The following is a 23,749-nucleotide window of genomic DNA, read 5'->3' on the forward strand; positions in this document are numbered from 1 at the left end:
TTTCGCAAATAGAATATAAATGAGAAATACAAAAAAAAAATAATCAGCTAATAATTAATACAACTAACAGTTAAATTATATGCATGTTATTTTTGCGACATATTATGAGTTATGACAACATATGTTTAATCAATAGGTACATTCAATATACTGGAATCGAAAAACCAACTATGATTTTTTTATTATTTTGGAAATGATAATGATTACAATAATATTGCAAAATTATAGATTTATCTGTTATTGAATTAAATTCATAAATAAAAAAAAAAAAATAGTTGAAGAATTAAATAGTCGTTTTAGAAAATATATTATTTTTTAAAGTGATCCATATTTGCTTTTTATGGAAAAAAAATAAGAATATTTAATTAAATATAAATACACAAACCCGTACGGATTGTCTTTTTAGAGAAATTTCATAATTTGGATTTTAGGCACAGAGCGTGTTGTGTTTGATGTATGCGTACTTTTTATTTCAAAGTATATCATTAGCTGAAATACATATAACTATTTGAATAATTGAATAATAAGACATAATATAATAGCATTAAATATTGCATACAAATAACAATCTGACAATTTGTCTTCGAGTGGTAAATATATCTCGGATTCCCAACAACAAAATATATAAACGTATCTACATTGGCAAACGGTATTATTTTTAATTGCCACTATATATTATCTCTACTTTACAAATAAGTAATAATATCATTATTTTTTTTAGGCTGTTATCAGCTATCTCCTAATATCACATAACGTTACCGGAGAAAATTTTTCAATGTGTATTCATCATTATTCATTATAATTATAAACCTATGACTTTTTTCATACAAACATACAATATATTAATAACCTAAATTTTGAAAAAGATTATTGCACACATAAATCGAGATTGAAAAAAAGCTTAAAACAAATATTTTTTTACGACGAGTAGCCCTTTTTATTTGAACCATGCTTTCGATCCTATACACATTGATTTAGAAAATGCTGTGTACACAATTTCTTAGGTACTTACCCTTATTATATCATTATAGTATTATGAATTTCTCGATGGTGCTTAATTTGTTTGTCGTCGTTAAGATCAAAACTAATGTATATATGTGTAATCTATTCTGTATAACTGTGTATTTTTTAAGTGCAAAGTTTAATTGAATGAGCTGTTACTCAGTCCAGATATATTCGTGATATTATGTATATGAAATAATTCATTATGATACATGTCACTTCTAACACAATAAATTATAGACAAAAAAAAAAAAAATACATTTTCACATGTCGATAAAAAAAATTACTTTGTGAATGGAATTTATACTTTCAATTATATTGTGTATAATTTATGTCATACCTAAATAAGTAATATTTTTCGATCAAAAAAAAATATATATATTTTTTATCGTCCAAAAATGTTTGTATTTATTAATTGTATCAATACAAGCATTTCATATCCATATAAAATTACCTATCACAACATCATCATAAAATAACAAAAAATAAATAACACTTTTAAAAAGTAAATATAATTATGAAATGTATTGAACGTCACCTTTTTTTTTATATATAATATTTTTATAAATTCAAGTTCGATAATAAAAGATAAAAGTGACTGTAAAAATATATTTTTACAACATTCAACATCACACGTACATCCAAATGTACCTACCGTTTATATTTCATATATAATATTATGTAGGTGTAGCAGTTTTCTGGTGGAATTTTCGAACAAAACCAAACTATACTATAATAATAGGCATCTGATTTTTTTATGCGGATTTTCTTAGCTACTTTTAGTAACTATTCTTGTGTAATATCCTTCTCAAATATTATCAACAAGCTCCAAACATTGTTGAATGTTAACAATAAGAATAAGCTACCTACTAACTATACTTTATTATTAAACTGTTATAAAAAGAGAAATTCCATCGTATCCTTTTGGCAGCCACAAAATTATTATATAAGTAAAACGTATAAAAAAAAATATTTATTGTTGTACTTATTGTGCTTTATTATTAAAATAAAGCTTAATTTATTTACTGATATCTAAATTGAAATATATTGCTTTACAATATTGTATTCCAATAGTAACACTATTAAACATTTAAAGAAACTATATAGTATATACATTAGATTCCTAAATATTTAAAATATTATGAAATAAAAAACTTTTTCTCTCTTTCATTGTTACCTATTATAATAGAACTATTTTTTTATATATTAGATTTAAGAGAATAATAAAATGACTTATTTCTGAAATTATACCTAATTTGTTTAATTTATTTTGTTAATTATTTGTATCCTTTATTAAATGTGTACAACAATCGCTTAAAGTATTAATACTTATAAAAGTTTTTTTTTTTTTTATTCGTTTATAGCAGTGGTTTTCAAACTTTTTTTATACACGGCACACCGTACACTTCAAAAAATTTTCACGGCACACTGACATTTTTTTAGATGAACAAAATTGTTTTGAATTAATTATAATTTTATATACATTTAATTAGAAATTTTTATTATTTATTTATTAATATTACAATTACAGTATAATTAGTTATTAAATTTATTTACAAAAAAAAGTGTAGTTTATACATAGGTACATTTAATGAGAAATGTGTGCCTGATGGGCGTTACAAATATTTTTAATTCTTGGACGAATAGTGGACAGACATACCCTCATTTCTTCTTCCACTGAATTTAGTTTTTCTCGTTTTTATTTTTTATATTCGCAAGCGCTGAAAACCCTTGTTCACAAAGATATGAGGTTGAGAACGGCAAAAGAATAGTCAGTGCTTTTATAGATATCTCTGGATATTCTTTAGAAACATATATCCAGAATTTATTGAGAGTGAACTCTTTGAATTTCAACTGCAATGTTCGATCATTTTTAATTGAACAGACATTTTCTTCTTCAACAAGTTTTAAATCAACCAAGTCACTAATAGACACATTAAAAGGGTCTCGTACCCAGTCATAATTTTTAATATTAATACTTGGAAAATATTTATTCATTTTTACTTCTAACAATGTGATGGACTCGACTATTAATTTATTACTTATCTTAATCACTTTATTCCTACAAACTGTCGATTTATTAATATATAAATATATATCAAATCCATAGAGATTGAAAGCATTTATTTTCTTATATCGCAATTCAATGCAATCGGTAATTTATGGAAAAACCACGGCACACCTAGTGCATACTCGCGGCACACCAGTGTGCCGCGGCACCCAGTTTGAAAACCACTGGTTTATAGGAACGACCTCAAGGTCTTTGTCGATGCTTATCACAAGTGGGTAGTGAGGATATCATGTGATCTATGTATTTATCTATGTATATATCACTTTATGCATGATACTACACCCCTTATCCAAGAGGAGACAATATGTGGGGTCTTCACTCCCAGTGGAAAACTGAATGACGCTATCGGACAATAGCACGGGAAATTGGTGATCGCGCAGAATCACAAAATATTTGTTTGCACTTTGCTATGAATCGAACCGATGACTATGTGAGTCGTCCCCAACTACGTGACCACTATGCCACTCCGGCCCTGACTTAAAAAAGTGAACGATTTTTTTCAATTGTATTTTCATTAAAACACAAAATATTATTTTTTTTTCCATACGCATTTTCTTACATAAAAAGTAGAACGCTTGTTAAAATGAATTCGCTAAGTTAATTTAACTTTAAAATTAAATTTTGAACTCCTTAATATTTAAAACTATTTATAAGATAATATGGACAGAAAGTTGCAGTCCTGAAGACCTAAGTATAATAATATCAGTATTCAAATTGAAAGTTTTTAAGATGTCATGCTTTTAAAACTTTTAGACGTCTATTAAGAGATAATTAACGTCGCTAAAGACATATTATAGTAATACACTATTTTTAACATATTTTATTAGAATATAACGATCGATAAAAAAAATTGAAACTACCCACTTAAAGTATCTAGTAAATACCAATATAATTAATATTATATTATACATTTATAAATTAATTTATATTTCATAACAATGACAAATACATACTATAAAAAGGTGGGTAAGTGGATGTCGCTCTGCTGTGCAGTACCTAGGTTACAAGTGGGTCACTGTATAGTGGATAGTATTAAATTTGAATTCAATGATATAATATCACTGTATAAGAAAAACGATTCTGAGCGGAGATGGTATGTAAGTCTAGGTATAAGATATATGATATACATATCTATGGTATTAAAAAAAAAATTGACCTATAATAAATTCCAAATTAATCATATCACAATATCCATTAGGTACTTATAACGCGTTATACATCAACAAAAAATCGTGGTACTATCATAGATATATAATAGTATACTTTAGAAATTTTAAGTACCCACGAATAATATTATACAATCACAACAAAATAACTAAAATAGTTATTTCAGGTTTTTTAATATGCAATTTCATCCAAATTTAAGCTTAAAATGACTATAAAAATAAACTGTGCTTATGTATTTTTTAGATTTTTTGGTAACAGAATTAACTACTTACGTGGAATCTTGTTTCAAATTTTCAATCCTTAGATATAAAATTTGAACATTTTATAAATTTTTATTTACGGAATAATTATTCAATTTTAAATTTGATAAATTTTGTCGAAATTCGATCTTTAAATGCTTATAAAAAAAAATTGTGCCTATGTATTTGTAATATTTTTCAACTGCTATTGTAACAATGTATCAGGAGCCCTGTATTAAATTTTTACACTTTTTGGCCCAATAGATAAAACTTAATTGATATTTATAGAAATAAAAACTAAAAAAATTGAAAACTGACAATGTCCGTAAACAGCTCAAAAAGAGTCAAAATATTTTTAAAATTTTATCGTATATAGAAAATGCTAATATAAATTTTCAGTGAAATTTTCAAGTATCTACAGTCATACGTTTTTTAAATTACAACAAAATAAAGAAAATCGTTACGTGAGAAATGGTGTATAGATTAATGCTAATATAAACATTTCAGTCCAAATTGTATGTACCTACGGGTCATTTGTTTTAGAGTGTACCAAAAACCAAAATCGATTTTCTCGAAAACAGATTTTGCGTAAAAATACCTGTTTTTCCTTCATTTTTCTTTTGTTTTTCACGTAGCTTTTGAAAACTACTGGGAAATTTTTACTTTTAACACCCCCCCCCCCCCCCCCCCCCAAAAAAAAAAAAGTACCAACTAGATTCACTTTCCTATCAAAAAAGGTACTGTTGAAGAAAATCCAAGCACTTTTACTGTCCTAAAAGGTGATGACAGACACAAAAAAAAAAAACACACACACATCATTGTAAAATTAATATATTCATCGTTTCACTCAGAATCTAAAACTAAAAAAATTTAAAACTGACCATGTCCGTAAACAGCTCAAAAAGAGTCAAATTATTTTCAAAATTGTATGCTGTATAGAAAATGAAAATATTAACATTCAGTGAAATTTTCAAGTATCTACAGTCATTCGTATTTTAATTACAACAAAATAAGGAAATCGTTACATGAGAAATAGAGTGAATATCAAATGTTGTAAAAATATGAATTTCAAACACTCATAAAAATTTAATTTGAATTTATTATAGAATTTTTTTTTTTTTAAAAGGTAGACAAATTTATGAGGGATCTTTCTTTATATTTTCAAATCTTGGATTTAAAAAGAAAATTTTTTATGAATTTCTAACTCAAAATAATTTGGAAATTTTCGTCATTTTTACGTATTTTGTTAATATTTGAACTTTATATGCTTATAAAAAAAAATTGTGACTATGGATTTTTAATATTTTTCAAATGTCATCGTAATAATATAGTAGGAGCCTTCTATTAAATTTTCAAGCTTTTGTACCCAACAAATAAAGTCTTATTAATATTTATAGAATAAAAAACTAAAAAAATTGGAAACTGAAAATGTTCCTAAACAGCTCAAAATAAGTCAAATTATTTTAAAAAAGGCATGGTGTATAGAAAATGTTGACATAAACATTCAGTCAAAATTTCACGTATCTACGGTCATTTTTTTAGAGTAACACCGAAAACCAAAATCGATTTTCTCTAAAGCAGATTTTGCATAAAAATTCCCGTTTTTTCTTAATTTTTCTTTTGTTTTTCACGGCACTTTTGAAAACTACTGGACAATTTTTACTTTTGACCCCCCAAAGTAACAACTAGATTCACTTTTCTATCAGAAAAGAATAAAAGATACTGTTGAAGAAAATCCAAGCACTTTTACTGCCCTAAAAGGTGACGACAGACACAAAAAAAAATAAAAAATAAAAAAAAAACACACATCATTGTAAAATCAATACATTCATCGTTTCACTCAGAGTCTAAAATCGACACTCTGGTGTTAGTTATTAAGTATTTAAGTTATTTTCAAAATAAAGGAAAATTTGAAAAACTGTACGTACCTATTATACTATAATTATATATATTTTAAATCAATAACGTGCTTACTCCCTATGTAAATCCCAACCTCAACTAATCAGCTTACCGCGACCATGAGTGCGTATTAAATTTAGTATTTAAGATTCATCTTCGTACTGCATAAAAACATGATTTTTAAGCATATTTTAGCACTTAAATATATCGTGAAATAGTTTATACTTAATACGCATCAAACTATTCAAACTACGACTAACCTATAGCTATGAATTTTCCTATCGTTCGTACATGACGTTATATATATTATAGGTACGTTTATATTCGTACATGTTATATGTTATATTACAGCGTATATAATGAGTATCGTCAATATAATAATATATTAAGTCATTGTTCAATGAAGGGCCCATTTTCTGCAACGTTGAGGGGTTTCTATAGACACATAATAATATAATAATATAATCTGTATGAATTTATGTCTACACAACAGTTTTTCACGGTGATCCATCTAGTTGGCAAATGTCACACCGCTAGTTGCTTATCCGACACAAAATAAACATAATGTCCCAAAACTAATACACATAACACATATAATACATATAAGTAGGTATAAGTGTACAACGATATTTTATTTATCGTGTTGTGATATTATAATCGACTGATATACACAGGGTTCCTGCAGCAGGGTAGGTACACGTGTATAGGTATTTTATTGCTGTGAGTTTTCAACTACATAGTTAGGTAGGTATATATTATGCCATGTGGACATATTGTTCGGGCAAATTGTTTTGCTCGTATATACGCAATAATAATAATAAATAATAATATATTTCGTAGTATACCTATATAATATATGGTTTTCCGTGTAAAAATAAAAAAAAAAAAACGGCGAGAGAAAATTGATCGTTAACGTCGTAATGTCGCATTAAATCCGGAATTTGGCATTAGGTTTTAGAGGCGTTTCAAAATATTAAGTCATGCGCGTTTTATTACATTTTGTAATTTATGATTTTACAATATTTTTAATAATTATTATTATGGTAAAATAGATTGCAGAAAATCGATGAAGCTGTTTGCATTTCACGGTAATTATTTAAATAATAACAGCAGCGTAGCTGCTAGTAATACATACTAGTAATGTACTAGTTATCTAAATTTATACTCGATCGATGTAGGTAAGTTTCATATATTGTTTATTTTCAATGCGTTATTACCACAATAATGATATTATTGTATTGACACATACGCGTCGGCGCGTCGAAATGCGTTTCACTGGCGTCAATATTTGTTTATTTTTTACGGTACAATAATTTAATTTTTTTTATCGTTTATTATTTTCGTTATGAGGTGACTGTTGTGTAAAAAAATGGACAGCGTATATTATGTATTTGCGTTTTTAAAATTATAGCGTTTGCCCTAGTGACAGAAAAAAAACAAGATAGGAACTGCAGCAAATTGGCTGTAGGGTTTTGTCTCGGAGAAGGGAATATGACTGATATGTATTTATCTAGAGCTCACTATAACTCGAGGGGATGTCCACCTCACCTCCTAACATGGATTACTTTAACATGATACATTTTATACTTTCTGATATTTTTTGCTAAAACAGAATAATTTATTACCTATTACAAAATATATGTATTAGGTATGTGGCTTTTAAACATTACTTATGTTAGTTATTATACTTATAAATTATAAATATATTGTTCATACATGGCCAAAGTCATTACTCATTAACATTATAATACCTAATACAAATTCCAACTTTCTATTTTTTAAACTTAACTCATCGCAATGACTTAATCTGGCATAATTTTGATATTCCATTTCCAGTGATACATACACCATTAGGTACATTCGTATACCCGTACGTAATCGTTCGGCTAGTCAGACTATAACTATCATATAATAACTATACTTAATTGCATTTTATATATAAGTGTACAGTACTTATCTCATGTTTATTTTCTCAGAATCGACATTCGGTATTTGAAGAATTTTTTGTTATTCTTTTGTTGACATTCGTAGACAAAATATCGCCAACTATTGCGGATTCGTGTTTTTTCTGCATTATAAGATAGTAAATACACCATTGATCTATGAACAAATATTTTATTGGAATATCAAAATACGAGTGTAAATATATATGTTTTTTTTAAATGCATAGGGTTAATACATCACCTTTCCTCTACCTACCCACCGTAAATACGCCACACTACTACAGCTGCAGAGACCAGGAGCAGCTGGTGAATAGTGTGACCTACCAGCAGGTGATCTACGTCCTTCGTCGGTCGTCCTATTAGTCGTATCGCTTCTCACCACGACGCGTCGTACACAGTGATGTATTATTACATTAATTTAATAACTATGACAGTTAATTACTATTATGGTTTTTAACAGTGATAAAAACGTTGCACACTAGAAACATTTTGTTCTCCGAGCTCCTTGAACTGTTAAATCTTGTTCAATAAATTGTAATCGCGCTTACAGGAACAAAATATTTATTAGGTATTTAGGTACATCATTCAGTATTCAAAATTACTTCTAGTCTAGATTGCTCATGTTTAGCTCAACGTTGTTATATGGTAGTCATCGGTACAGCTTCTACACGGAGATATGATAAAAACCTAATTGCATGCACTATGGCTATATTATACTATGAGTATTTTTCATCTAAATTACTCCTGTTTCCGAATATTGGACTTTGATGCCGATCACAGAAATAGAAAATAATATTCTTTTACATAATACTGAAAATAACATAATCTTAATATTATAATTAAAAGGTGGAAATTCAAAAGGTTGCCAAACCCAAAATGTTCACAAATTAAGGACAACTGTAACACATATCCTGACGACTATAAACACTTTGAATAAGTTTATTTAGGATATGTAAAAACCAAAAAGTAAACGATTGACAGTGTCAAAATAAATCCACCTAAATTGTAAACATTATTTTTAATGCTTTAAAAAATTGGTGTCATACCAAACGTGGTATTGCAGGTTTTGAAAACTGAAAAGGTAATGGCAATAGGTAGCACGTTTTAAAGTTGATCCTATTTCTGTTGATGCAAAACGCATTATTGCGCGGCAATAGATACCTACCACGTTTTGCAATGATATCAAGTATACCCCAATACAAATAACATGGGCAATAATATAAACTTGATTCGGACTGCAAAATCGAATTCCTCACATTTTCCCCATGTAAATCGATGTTTAACTCGATTTTCAAAATTTTGGCAATAGTACGTTTTGGATTGTCACCCTTCAATTATTTATACCCTATATCATTATAGAATAATATTATTATTATTATTATTATTATTATTATTATTGTCAACATCATCATTGGTCGAATTTCAGAACACATCCTGCTACCTGTACGGCGCGTGAATTTTCGTTGAGGTCGGTGAAATCGTACGGTAGATGGCGTTCTATATACCATTTTAGAAATTAACATTATTTTATTATCCTGACATGGCAAAAGGAACACGTTACGTAGTTTAGAATTAACGTTTAAAAGTCGAAACAATGCACACGTTTTTTATAAAATTGAAAAAATACCTCTCAAGTACCATACACACAGATGACAGACTCGATTTCTGATCATTTTAATAATTTAAATACATTGACAGTTCAACGAATCTTTTTCACAACTATTTCCACTCGAAAAAAAATTGTATGATGTCCACAGTCCACAGTCCATACATTGTAAAGATAAAACTTACAAGTAATTCAATTTCATCGTAAACCAACAAACCAACATTACTACATTGCTCGGTTGAACTCAGTATTATTGTTTACACGCACAAAAAAAAATGTAAAAAAATAACTTCAACAGAATATAATATTCTAGGTACCTATTTTACCTATTTATACGCACACAGGTGAATCTCTATTACTTGGATCTGACAGTTGTCAGATGTGTGCTGCCACTGCGAGCTCAGTCACAGCAGTGTGCGTTGGGTTGTGCCGTCAAACTGCAGGGTAACAGTTTAAGCCCTGCGGCTACCACTATAGTGGTAACAACGAACAACAATTCCAAAACATCGGCCTTCTAACAACCAAGTGCATGTTATAACCCGCGGTAGGGGCGTAAACCGTTAAGCCATTGCGGAGGGAATGACAAGAATGATGTTATTGGCATCTGATTTGTGTGTAGGTATACACGAAAAACAACTAGGTAGGTACCTATACAGATTGCAGAGAAACTGATCACCGTGCCCGCGATAACTGTATACTGGACGTAGGTGTGTCCAAATTTAAACGTTGCGTCGTTGCAAAAGTCTCGACTTAACTTACCGAAATACCCGAACTAATATATATTATTAACATGATTTAATTACAGGTATATAGAGGTTTAAAATATTGTTAATAATAATGTTAATGAATAAATTGTGTTACTTATAGTCTATAGAAAGAACAGGTTTCCAACAAGTACCTACCTAATCTTTGCGTAGCCACGTAATAGGTACTAAAACTTAATACTATATTAATAGTATATTATTTAATATTTTTTAATTATTATGAATATTGGAATGCGTGTGGGTAAATATAGGTAATTCATTGTGCAAACGATATGATTCTTTTAACATTAAACACTCGTCATCTGTAAAACAATCTCGAATGATTTTGGAAATATTTTGGTTGCATACTTAATTTTAAGTATCATGACAAAATAACACTTTTGTTTAAACATTGTAATTTTTTACTATTTTTATCATATTGTATTTTTGCATCAAAAGTTTTATTTTGTAATCTATGATGTCGCTGGTATATTGTATAATAACATGCACTTCAAATATTAGATATTATGCAAAAATTGTTCATAAAAATGTTAATACATTTTGATAAATAGAGTGTACCTACCTATACATATTATTTTAAAGGAACCTTGTACTCATATTTGATAATATAGTATAGCTATTAGCTGTACATAATATTTATAATGATATATTATACCTGCAGCTATTACCTATATACGCTTTGGCCGATAGTAATATTCAAGTATTATTAAAATGTTGTTATATAGGTGGGTAGGTAGGTACTGCAGCTCAGCGGTTCGTAATATACATATTATAATAATATTAAACGATATAAATATATAAAAATATATAAACAACAGTCGAGTGTATGTGAAATATTACACATATTAAAATCATGTCAAATACTTAACCGCAGGTTAAATTAGTTGACCCGTATATAAGAATTTTACCGCGCAAAGTGCTAAGCAAAAATGAAAAAAATACCAGTTATTATTAATATTATAATTTTTTTCGCTAGGTAGGTTTGTCTAATTGATTTCGTTTGAAATTTGGCGCGGCGCCATAACGGCGAACAACAAGTGGATAAAAATCATCGTCACTTTATTATAATAATTATAATTTATATACTATTTATATATTATGCACTTTTTACTGCTCTGTTAAAAGTTTTCTTTACCTCTTACACGTGTTGTAATACATATTATACCTACCTTTTGTTTAATGTTATAGATAATGGTGTTACAATATAGTATAATGAAAGTTTCATAATAATTTATATTGCATACATTTTAATATTTGATCACTACATATTAAATGTGTGTTTATTCTTTTTACAAAACCTCATAATAAATAATTATTTAATTATTATAAATAATACAATAATAGGTACATATTACATTATATTATTTACTTCAGGCTGTATCTACGGACTCTAATGAAACAAATAAGGGCTGTTATGTATTACATTTTTAAATGCAAAAACACGGTTATTGTGTTGTACCTATGTACGGTGTTATATCTATAAAAACTGTATTTCAATTTAATATGCCCTCACTGTAATAATATACAATAATATAGGTAGGTATGCTAATGCAATTGCCAATAACCTCAATTTTACTAAAAATTATACAGATATACTAGTATAGGCATTACAATATATTCATCAAACATACTTAAGATTATAGGTAATCACTAAATACCAAGTATTTATACTATTATGATCACTGGTACAAAAAAAATTGTTCGTCCGTAATTCACAATAATATTAAAATTAAGGCATTTAAACTGGATATTGATAGGTACGATATTAAAGATGAAATAATACATTTTTTTCTTAAAAATTCATAAAGTAACATAAATAGTATTGTCATCAACATAAATGTTGCATTAATCATTTTTACCCCATTGAGTCATAATTATATTATCACATAAACGATGTTTGAATAAGTTTCTGTTTTACCTATACTCAATATTATGTGAAATTTAAATTATAATAATTCGTAGGTAATATTAAAAATGTATCAGCTATAGCCTATAGGTATAGGTATGCGAATAAAATATTATTGTTATTCAAGTACCTAATTATTAGTCAAGCAATGCAGCGGGTAAAACAGAACATTTAAAAATAACAATTATTTCCCAATTTAATTTTTAATAACACTATTAAAAATACCTGCATTTTGTATAGCAACCGCTAGAAGACTTTAAATTCCGGAATGTGCAAAAACTTCTAAAATTATATTTTTGATAAATTAATAATATTGGAGAAAAACAATTTTTTCAATGTAGGTAAGTTAAATTATATTTTCAAAAACATACAATTTATTCCAATTTATTATTTACAAATACTTATTAAAATGTTTTCTCTTATGACACGTCTAAGTTTTTTTCTTTAAATTAAAAGAGTTTTATCTCACAGCCGTTTAATTATTTGGTTGTCACGCATCATCGTTATGTTCATTACACCATATTAATTATTAAATTGAGTTCCACTACCCAAGACCTACGAAATTGATAAAGTAATAAAAACTAGGTACATAATATTAATTATTATAAATATTATATATTTATATAGTACCAAATAATACCTGTGTAATAATTAATGATATGAAAACACGTAGGTATATTTTGATTGAATATTATTATGTTTAACGCCGAAAACCACGAACCTTGCAAAATAACATTTTGTTAATCCAATATTAACTTGATTCAGATTTATAACTTATACGTTTTGGAACGCGAAATAAAAAGTCGCATTCGCGTCTGGTCTTAGATTATTAATAATGTGTTTACATAATATTAGGTATTTATAATTATTGTACTTGCACATCGGAGAAAACGGTTTAAAAAAATTGACGCGGCACACGACGCGCATGAACACAGTTAGAATCCCATCCACCAGATGGCTCTACTTGCAACAGTGAATCAACAGTATCATGACAACGACAACAGCAACAATAGCGTGAGAGTCGTGATAATATTATTGCTTGCTCATGAATGCCCTCTATACGCATCAATCGTGAGGTAAAACACGAGCGCTCAGCGCATAGAACACGCGCGAAAGAATTCTTTTCATTATCATCGCATCCGCCGGTGTCGAGTAGACAACGGTGAACGATCGTAATCGTTCCACTTACGGAAAGTGTTATTCGTCAATCATAGGGCAGATCGCTATCGCCCGACTAGCCCGCAAAGTAGGCGGGCCAGTCAAGGGGACGACCTTTACCCTTCAAAAAATTAAAGGTAACAGATTGTACTGTTGAAGCCAAGCGTCACCAAGGCTTGTAAATTTTCCTTACTCATTAGTTTAAGGCACGATCGTACCATCGGCGCGCGCCCAGCCTTATAGACCGTCCGCGCTGCGGCTCCGACGCAGAGTGCCGATGTGGCGTTGTGCCTTTTCGCGCACCCGATCGGTCCGCCAACGATCCGCGGCGACCTTTGGCTCGGCGGGCCACGTGCGCGATGCGATTCTCGGCTGTTCGCGGCGCCATGGCTGTCCGCGTTCGTTCCGCGGTAGGAAAACGAACGTGTTTCGCGCTCGGTCCGGACGCCGCTTGGTCATCGGCGCCATCTGCCGTCGACGTGGCACCCGACTGACGGCCGTCGCGGCTCGACGAAATGCGTAAAATAATATTGTTGGGTAAGAGGTCGCCACGCCCGCGAGTGTTGTAAACGCGCACTATACACACGGCCACTTTGTGTTCAGTAATAATTAATAACCAATTTAGTGTCTTTGGAAATTTATGTTAGACATTGTGAATTAAATTGTGAATCTTTGAGGTTGATTTTTTTTACTGTTGCGGTATTTCAATTATTTAAGACAGTAAGTTATCACGATGATGCAAATTATTACGATATAAAAATGCTCATGTGTTATGATACTGATAAGAATAAAAATATTTTCAAAATCAGAAAGTATTGTTCTTACTTTTAACTTTCGAGTTTGGTGATAATAATATGTCAATCCAATCTAATGTTAAAAAACTAACAACACAATAATACTATATTATATTTTGTTATTGTAATAATTTATTATATTCGTTCCTGTGAACGCGAATTTACTATGGCTGTACCATTGTAAAAATGGAGACAACTCAATATTATGCATTATAACATTATATTAAGTAATCGATGATGGATATTTTGAAAAAAGTTTTGAGACGATGGCAATGAATTAGGTAGGTATATTGTAACGAAATTAAAAGTCTAGACAAAAGAAAACGTCGGAATTGACTTAATACTACAATATTAAAAATATAAATCACGCCATGCAGACATGCAGTGTGATCATGACTGTTCGCAAGTTCTCGACAAAATCAAAACTGGACTAGTAATTCGCACTGTACTGTAAAAATAAATGATATAATGGACTATGAAGTATACAATATAATATACTTAGGCCTGCTTGTTATAATATGTTACTGTTACAGAAAAGTTGCGTAAATCTGTTTAAAATAATAGATATAGCTACTATAATAATAATATTATACTTACTCCTACACAGACTGTCGTGTTTGAAATATTTAAATTTTGAAATTCGAACCGTCGTCCTTAATATTTACTGCAAGCAGATACGGTCGAACCGATTGTAAGACTTGTAGGTAGGTAGTTAATTTGTTAATACCCGCGTGTGGAATATATTTCAATAATATACGTAATAAACAGAAAGTGTTTAGTGTCTTTCTTTGACATTTTATGTTGTATAATAATCAATTATATTATAGCAGCATACATCAAGTTATTAGTATTCATTTTTCAGTTGGCACACATAATAATAAGTACCAATCTCATTTAAAATTGTTTAATGATTTATACATTCGTCGATATCTATTTTACATAATAATATAATGTAGGTAAATAAATTACTAAACTATTAAATCAATGATTATAATTATTTATAATCACTATAGTTGTAATCAGTATTGTTTCTCATATAAGTACGTTAACCTACGTTCTTGGGTGACGCTGAATAACTAATTAAAATGAACAATATAAGTATAGGTATACAGATATTATACTACAGTCTGTACTCGGCGGGTATAGATACTTACCACTCTATAAAAATAGCTCTGAAATTCAAGCAAGATCTCGTCCTGAATCTGAACAAACAATCATTCGTAAAAGGCACGAGCAAATCATAATTAATTTGAAAGCCTATAGGTTAGCGTATAAGTATACGAAATATTGTAGCCAAGTACAACTCCTTATTTCATATACCTAATAATAATAATAATATACTACGAACTATAATATCATATTAACTATAGTTCGAAGTATATTATTATTATTATATGAAATAAGGAGTTTTCCTAAGGAGTTGTACTTAGCTACAATATTTCGAAAAAAAAAACTATTTAGGTAACTACAACACGTCTTCTCAAACATAACGCATTCCCGTCAACCTAACCCGCGGAATGATGAGAGCTACTATCAAAATTATAACCCGAACCACAAAACCCGAATAAAACCACACTTTTCATATCTACGGGTAGTGTCTGGGATGCCCATTTTATTAAATATTCCGATGCATACCTTCAATGATTTTAGTTAACAACAATTCGGGGAACTCGGAAGTCCCGAACAAGATTACCGCCTACTTCGGATAGTTAGGTAACATAAATATTGAAATATCTTACAGGTCTACGTCTAAGTTGACGACGTTTTAGATAGGTAATAATATTATGTGGGTAAGTATAAACCGAACTGATGGGCACTTGACACCTGTTGTAGTATCTACAATATGTCAATAGTTTATAAATTATAACAACAACTATCGTTCAGAAATAGTTGTATAGGTACCTATATTTGTTATTTCTAAATTATATTCAAATACATCAAATTTTAATAAAATATTTTGATTTGATAATATTGTAAATTGTAATAATTAGTAGGTAAGGTAAAGCTTATACATAAGTCATAAATACACAATTATAATTTATTATAATGTTACCAATTATAAAAAATTATTATTACATATTATTATTGTACTATAATTTATTATTCTCAGTGAACTACTTACTACACCATTTTGCTTTGAATATAAAATTATGTTGTCTAAACGTACCGCTAGATGGCGCGTGCCGTATGGAATTAGTATTAATTTTTTTACTTTTGAAGAATATTATTGTCAAAATATAATAGTAATAATGCTAATACCGAAAGTCTTTAGGAATCACATTAATTTTGAGTTACGACCTAAGGGATTGGATGGGTGTGATACGAATATTATGAACTACTTTTTCTTGTCCCATATACTTAGTTTTAATAATATATTAAATTACATGATACAATTATTGTATATATTTTGATGTGTATCAGTGTATGTATGTGGAATGTAGTACATTAGTACCAGGGGATCAGAAACGTATGGCTGCGTTTCAAGATTATTTTTCTCGTTTTCACCACACATTTAGACATAATATTATACTATGGCACTAACAAAATAAACTGACACTGACATGAAGGTATAATAGGCATGTGTACCATACTACCATCATTATTATATTATTATACTTTTAAACAAAAATATGCTAATATTAAAACGGTAAATTTTTTTATTGGATATATTATAATATTATTGTAACGATATTAATAGTTGGATAGGTAGGTAGGTACCAAATGAATGAACAATATAAAAGTTCAAAGAAAAATAAATTACATTTGTAATTACATAGGCTTTCAATTAAAGTATTGAATAATTTTGAAAGCATTTGAATGTAATATTATGTATTAGTACCTAAATGTATAACTAATAGCAATATCTATAAAAGTATAAACTATTATTAACATATTTTTATTGATTCAACTATTTAATTCGAACAAATACTTCTGAGACCACAGAGTCATTAGTATCATAATGAATGCATTTGCACGATCGTGGAATTAGAACCCAACAACCGTTGTCTGGTAAAACGACGAATGTAAAATACTTAATTGTTGTGATTTTACAATGTAGCCATGTAGGCACCTGTACAATATTTTATATCCATATACGATAATAGGGACACGGTAACTTACAATAATTTAATCGAACACTACCATTGTAAGTGCACCAATCGGTCGATCATTACAAACATGCTATATAGGGTTTTGAATCGAATAGATTTTCAACTGTAGGTACGAGATTGAACACAATAAGCATGACATAATATCCGAAACGAGTCAACGCCATACTTTTCGCACTAAACATACCTAATCATATTATTATTATATTTTAGTTTTGTAAGGAAAAAAATAACTCGTTTATAGCGCTTCCCTCGAGCAAAATATTTCATATATTTTTTTTTTTTTTATTATTTAGTTAAAGCCGCAACAGCTAAGGTTATTGGCTTATTGCACAATGTAAATATTAAATTAGGTTCTAAAAGACATTATAAGTATTAAGTACAATGTAAATTATTTATAAACTATAGGGTTAGATTATATGAGTACATCGTAGGTAGTGAGAGAAAGATAATAATAATAAAAAAAAGGAGAATAAAAAATGAGAGAAAAAAATAAAAAAATAAAAATAAAGATGTCAGATAAGGTTATACAATTTGGTTATTTTGAGAAATTTTATGATTTTGATGGTGTTTTCGTGATCAGGTCCAAGTGCTTCATATAGATGCTCAGGTATGTTTAAGGCTGTTCTGGCGTCCGCGTAGTTTCGACAGTATAGGAGGATATGTTTAACAGATAGGGGTTCCCCACAGGTTATACATAGGTCTGGATCTTCTCGTTTCATGAGATGACGATGTGTAAACCAAGTATGTCCAATTCTTAATCTATTAATTACAACTTCGTGACGTCTTTTGGTAAGGTAAGTTGGCCATGGGTTAATGGAAAGTTTGATTTCATTGAGTTTTGTTTGAGAGGAAGCCCAACGGTGTTGCCACTTTTGCAGTGTAAGGGACTGTATGATACCCTTGATGTCACTCAGAGAGCATGTTTGGACAGAGATGGCATCGGGAGAATTTCATATATTATTATATAACATTGTTGAAAATTGAGACCAAATTTATAACATGAAACACTGTTACAGAGTTATAGCGATGGTATAATATTATAAATAAGGTATATTATACGCAGGTGATTTTGGAAATGATAAAAAATCAACAAGTATTTGAATATACTCGTATAGCATTTTTAAAACAGAAATAATGTAGATGGGTGCTCGCCGAATGCTCGAATAATGGCTACGATCATCGTTTTAAACCGGCAGATTTTTTCAATGCAATTTTCTTCTAAAAAATTGTTTAAATGATAGTATTTGTAGATGACGAATTCCGGCATTATAGCTCCAAGTTTTTTGTTTGTAATTTTACACCGATGCGAAATTATATTATGTGCTCATTACTATTTCAGTCTGTGTGTCAAATTTTACCATGAACAAAAGTCTGCGTCGTGAATCTGATTGCAGTACCTACCGGTATAGTGTCTTATTAACAATAATATTATACAATTTCCTAACCTAATACACATTACCTCTTACATTAACAGTGAACTCTAAGGCAACACGTCATAATATATTTATATTTAAAAGTACAATGTTAACATCATTATAGTTATTAATTTTATGACATTATAGATATAACTCATTATACATATACCTATTGTAACTACATATATACACGGCTATACCGACCTATACTCGTGATTCATAACGAGACGTATTCAAAATGTTTACTCCCGCGCTGCTCAGTTTGATGTCCCTCCCATTCATATAAAATATGAGCATACAATAAAAGGTAATCACCCTTCCCTCAAAATACATCTCTGGTCCTCGTGTAAATAATAATAATATGCGTAGGTGCCCTTAATACGGAGTGATTTTTTAAGCATACTTAACCTATTTTAGTTTTTAAATAATTATTCATTTATTCAAATTCTGATTCTTAGATTTTTTGAACGGTATACTTAAAGGATAAAGCTTATAGTATATTTAACATTTTAAAACATTTTTTATTTACCTACACTTTTTAAGGCCTTCGCGATCATACGGCTATCTTATCAAGGTTTTATTTGGATTTTACAAATGTACATAATACATACGCTACATAATTATGTGCAATTACAATAAACTCTAAATAACAGTCGTAGATGTGACCTAGGACTATATAGGAACCTGCGAATAATAAATCTAACCACTAAAAATCGATAGACGGTGCAAAATGCTGGACTATTTTACCAAGGCTTAACTTGGATATTACGAACACTTATTATCTTGAAAAGTATTAACATAGGTATCTATTTGTAAATATTATTGCTTTATGTATTTTAAGTTCATTATTAAAAAATACCTAAATATAATATTATATACGTATAGATTTACTTTTTACTATTTTTTTTATTGTTGTCAATGTTCACTTTCTTGAACAATTGAAAGACAAAAAAAGGTACATAATTATTGATTTCATGTTCTTAAGCGGAATATTTTTCTGACAAATATAGTTAATTATTTAAAGTTTAGACTAACGGGGTAGCTGAATAACATTTTGCAGAGTAATCCTGTGATATTTCGCGTCACCTCCACGTCACACCCACTTCAACTGTTACAGTAGAAATCTAAAATAATTAGTATTATTTCCTATGTCAATGTCCAATAATATATAATACTAGGTATTATATTATTATTATAACTACTGTGTGCCGTGTTGTTTGACTTACGAATATTTTATCAGTGAAATCAGTATGTATTAATGCTGTTGATCGTTTACGCACCTACGCATCTATAGCTACCTAAATTATACTCATATAAATAATAGTAATACATGTAATTTATAAATATTAATAAATTACGATATTATGATACACTTGGTCTATATTATATGTTTTGAAGGTCAGCTATACTCAGAGACATATTCAGTATTTTCAATCTCAGGTCTCCTGAAAAAGCGTCTTCCTATCCTCTTTATAAATTTACAATTTTGACAATAAACATGGTTAAATATTTTCACACAAAAAAATCATACCACGATAATTTCAGAAATTATGAACGCAGCTAGTGTACGTAATGTTATAATATTTAGAAATTATTAAGAAATTTACTTCTCACAACTGTTACGAGTTTTACGACTAATTTACCTTGAATATTCCTATACCTAGCAATATTTAGCTACGAAATACTCGTTATAATTTTTATTTTTAGGTGCCTACGCCCAACAGATATGGAAAAACGATATGAAACTTGATTGATACAAAAAAAATGGTTTATCATGAGTTTTTAATAAAAATTAATTTTTTGTAATTAAATAAAAATAACGCAGTTGATAATACGAAAAAAGCGTATTATTCATAGTACACAATTTGGGGTACCTATTGATGTAGGTATACGTATTATATTGTATATTATTGATCTTATTATTATATATTGTCATATTATAATTATTATTTGTTTCATACAAATTGTACATTTTAATAGTACTTAAATAGTTTACCACATCAATAATACATTCAATTAAAACTATGTTCGATATGAGTCTATCATTAATGTAAATTATATAATTTTATATTAATATAGGGTGTTTAAAGTGATTGAATAAGATTTAAATAAACAATAAATTATTATATAATAATACCTAATTTATTTATTTATTGATAGTAATTTTCTGTGTGATAATATATTTTATTTAATACATATAGATTAGGTTAGAACATATTATAATTAACTGTACAACTTTTAATAATATTAAAAGTTGTATATATTATGTAGTTATATAATATTATTGTTATCCTCAATCATGTAATATAAGTCCTTTACCGTCCTTTACACATGAATATTTAGTATGAATATCCACATAAATAATAATCAGTATACAATAACAATAATAAATTCGGTATTTTGTACATTAGTTTAGTATGATATAGGTATTGTTTTATAGATAGGTACATATATATTTATTAATATTATTATGAAAACCAATACTCATATTTATGAATTCACACATTTATAAACATCATTCGTAGTTTCATAAGGACATATATAGCTTACTCTGCGGATTTACGTTCAATACTATTTTAGCTACTACTTTATATCTGTAACAATACTAATGTTAATTAATTATAAAATAATAAAAATCTTTGACAACGTTTTCTTCCTCTCTGCTTTTACCTGGATATTGTTTCTTTGGATAGCCAATTCGGGAGGTTATATAATATTATACGGTATATTATGTACCCAAGTCTCACATATTAATATTATATATATAGTATCATATACCTGAAGTACAACATAATTAAGTATGTCCTCCACCATTATATAGAGTACCTATAAACTATATTTTTACATAGGTATATTTACTTAAATATGGTACTCTAATAGTGACCGATAAAGACAGAACCATAATAATACATAGATAATTTCAAGGTGATTTATGGAAACCTGTAAATTGGTGTGATATTTATACAGAGTGATTCACCAAGCATTCTCACTCTCATTTTACCATTGAAATACATAATTTTTATTCTAGTTCTGATAATAGGGATTTTTAAGTGTGAGTATACCTAGGTACTTAAATACTAAATTTTCAATTACTTAAATAATTTAGTATGTTATCTTAGGAGTATCCTGTGGATTTGTGGATTGAAGTTCGCTTGGAAATCCTTCCACCACAAAATTCATTAAAAGTACAATTTGTACTAAAAAAAGCCATCAACAGATAGTATGTCGCAAACACCTAATAGTGAGCCTAGTTTCCGGTATATAATAATAATTAAGGATGGGTTATTTTAGTTTTTCATGAGCTCGAATTTATTTTTTTTCTGGATCTGTTTTAACTTGAATATTATCCGAACTATCAAACTTTGTAAGACTCTTAAAAATGTAACCTTAACAAATTTAAATAATATTATACAATAGTAGGTATTACGAATACCAGTGTTTACACTTGACGAACAAAATTGAATTGATTTTGCTGTCATTATCGAACATTTATAATTTGATTGTGCTCGAACAGTTCGTATTGTTCAAATTGTCCAAATTAGGACCTAAATACTTACTAGGCGTTTGTGGGTTCAAAGAGTTACTAGATAACCAACCCCTAATAATAATATATAACGTGCACGTCCCACGCAACCACAGCGACCACCTGTATATTAAGGACAAAATAATAGTGTTTCGGTTTACCTTGTGCCGGGTTGAACCTGCGCTTGATATAGTTTAGGAAACGTCCGGTGATGGACAGATTCCGGTGCCTCTGCGACCGTCTCCTACCATCCGGGTGATGGTGGTGTTGTTGAGCTTGTTGCCGCGACGAACCGTCACCGCAAGGGCCTCCGCTGGATCCTACGCCGCCGCCCCCACCGCCGTCGGAACTTGCGCCGCCCGCTTGCTGCCCGTGATGATGGTTCTGGTTGTGGTGATGGCCGTGGTGGTGATGATGGTCGTGCTGGTGCTGTTGCGACTGTTGCCGGTTGTCCCGCCGTTCCCGGCCGTAGTTCTGATGCGCTACCACGCTGTACATGATGGCACCACTGACGTAGTCAGCTAAATTATTCGTTCATCGAACACGGCCTGTGTGCACACGTGAATCGTGGTTAAGCTCGATGTGAATTCTTCATCCCTAAAGTGGATAATATCCAATAATGATGATTAGACGTCGCCTTATCTGGGTTCCCTACTTTCATGGGGTGGAAAAAAGGATTGCCTGCTCCTCCAAATGATATAATATTTTATACTCTTATAGTAGTCTCTTATACTTCATTAGATGAGATGGTTTTATTTTTATTTTTACTCAACGTTGATGTTTTAAGACCTCATTTCCAAAGTTTCGATTGAATATGACGTAGTAAAGCGATTAGAAAAATACTAAAAGCGGATTTTAATTTGTCCTTTTATCTATACTATGAGATTGGCTACCCTACATTTTAGATACTTTTACTGTATTTGAAAAAAAAAGAAAATTAAAAACTGTAATAGGTATTGAACTTTAATATTTTATTTAAAACTTAATTCAAAAACGATAAAAATATGGGAAATCCAATCTTAAATAGACTTTTTCATTAACTTGTCACATCAAAGTGACATATTTGAATACGTTTTTTGAATTCTTATCGTTTAATTACATAAATTGGTACCTACGTTGGGAATGAGCTTTTATGTCATGTCTGAAACGTGC

General features: G+C 29.4%; 1 protein-coding gene and 1 non-coding gene across 2 annotated transcripts in view; one reads left to right on the forward strand and one right to left on the reverse strand.

Annotated features, from left to right (window-relative positions):
* The window catches only part of LOC107884997 (cuticle protein 19), a 242,218-nt gene that overhangs the window by 38,784 nt on the left and 179,685 nt on the right, over nt 1-23,749 (forward strand). The window lies entirely within an intron of this gene.
* On the reverse strand, nt 13,810-13,965 carry LOC115033977. The gene has a single exon (XR_003839319.1). It is a non-coding gene; the product is annotated as a U12 minor spliceosomal RNA (small nuclear RNA).

Source organism: Acyrthosiphon pisum, chromosome A1 (assembly GCF_005508785.2).
Source record: "Acyrthosiphon pisum isolate AL4f chromosome A1, pea_aphid_22Mar2018_4r6ur, whole genome shotgun sequence".
NCBI lineage: Eukaryota > Metazoa > Arthropoda > Insecta > Hemiptera > Aphididae > Acyrthosiphon > Acyrthosiphon pisum.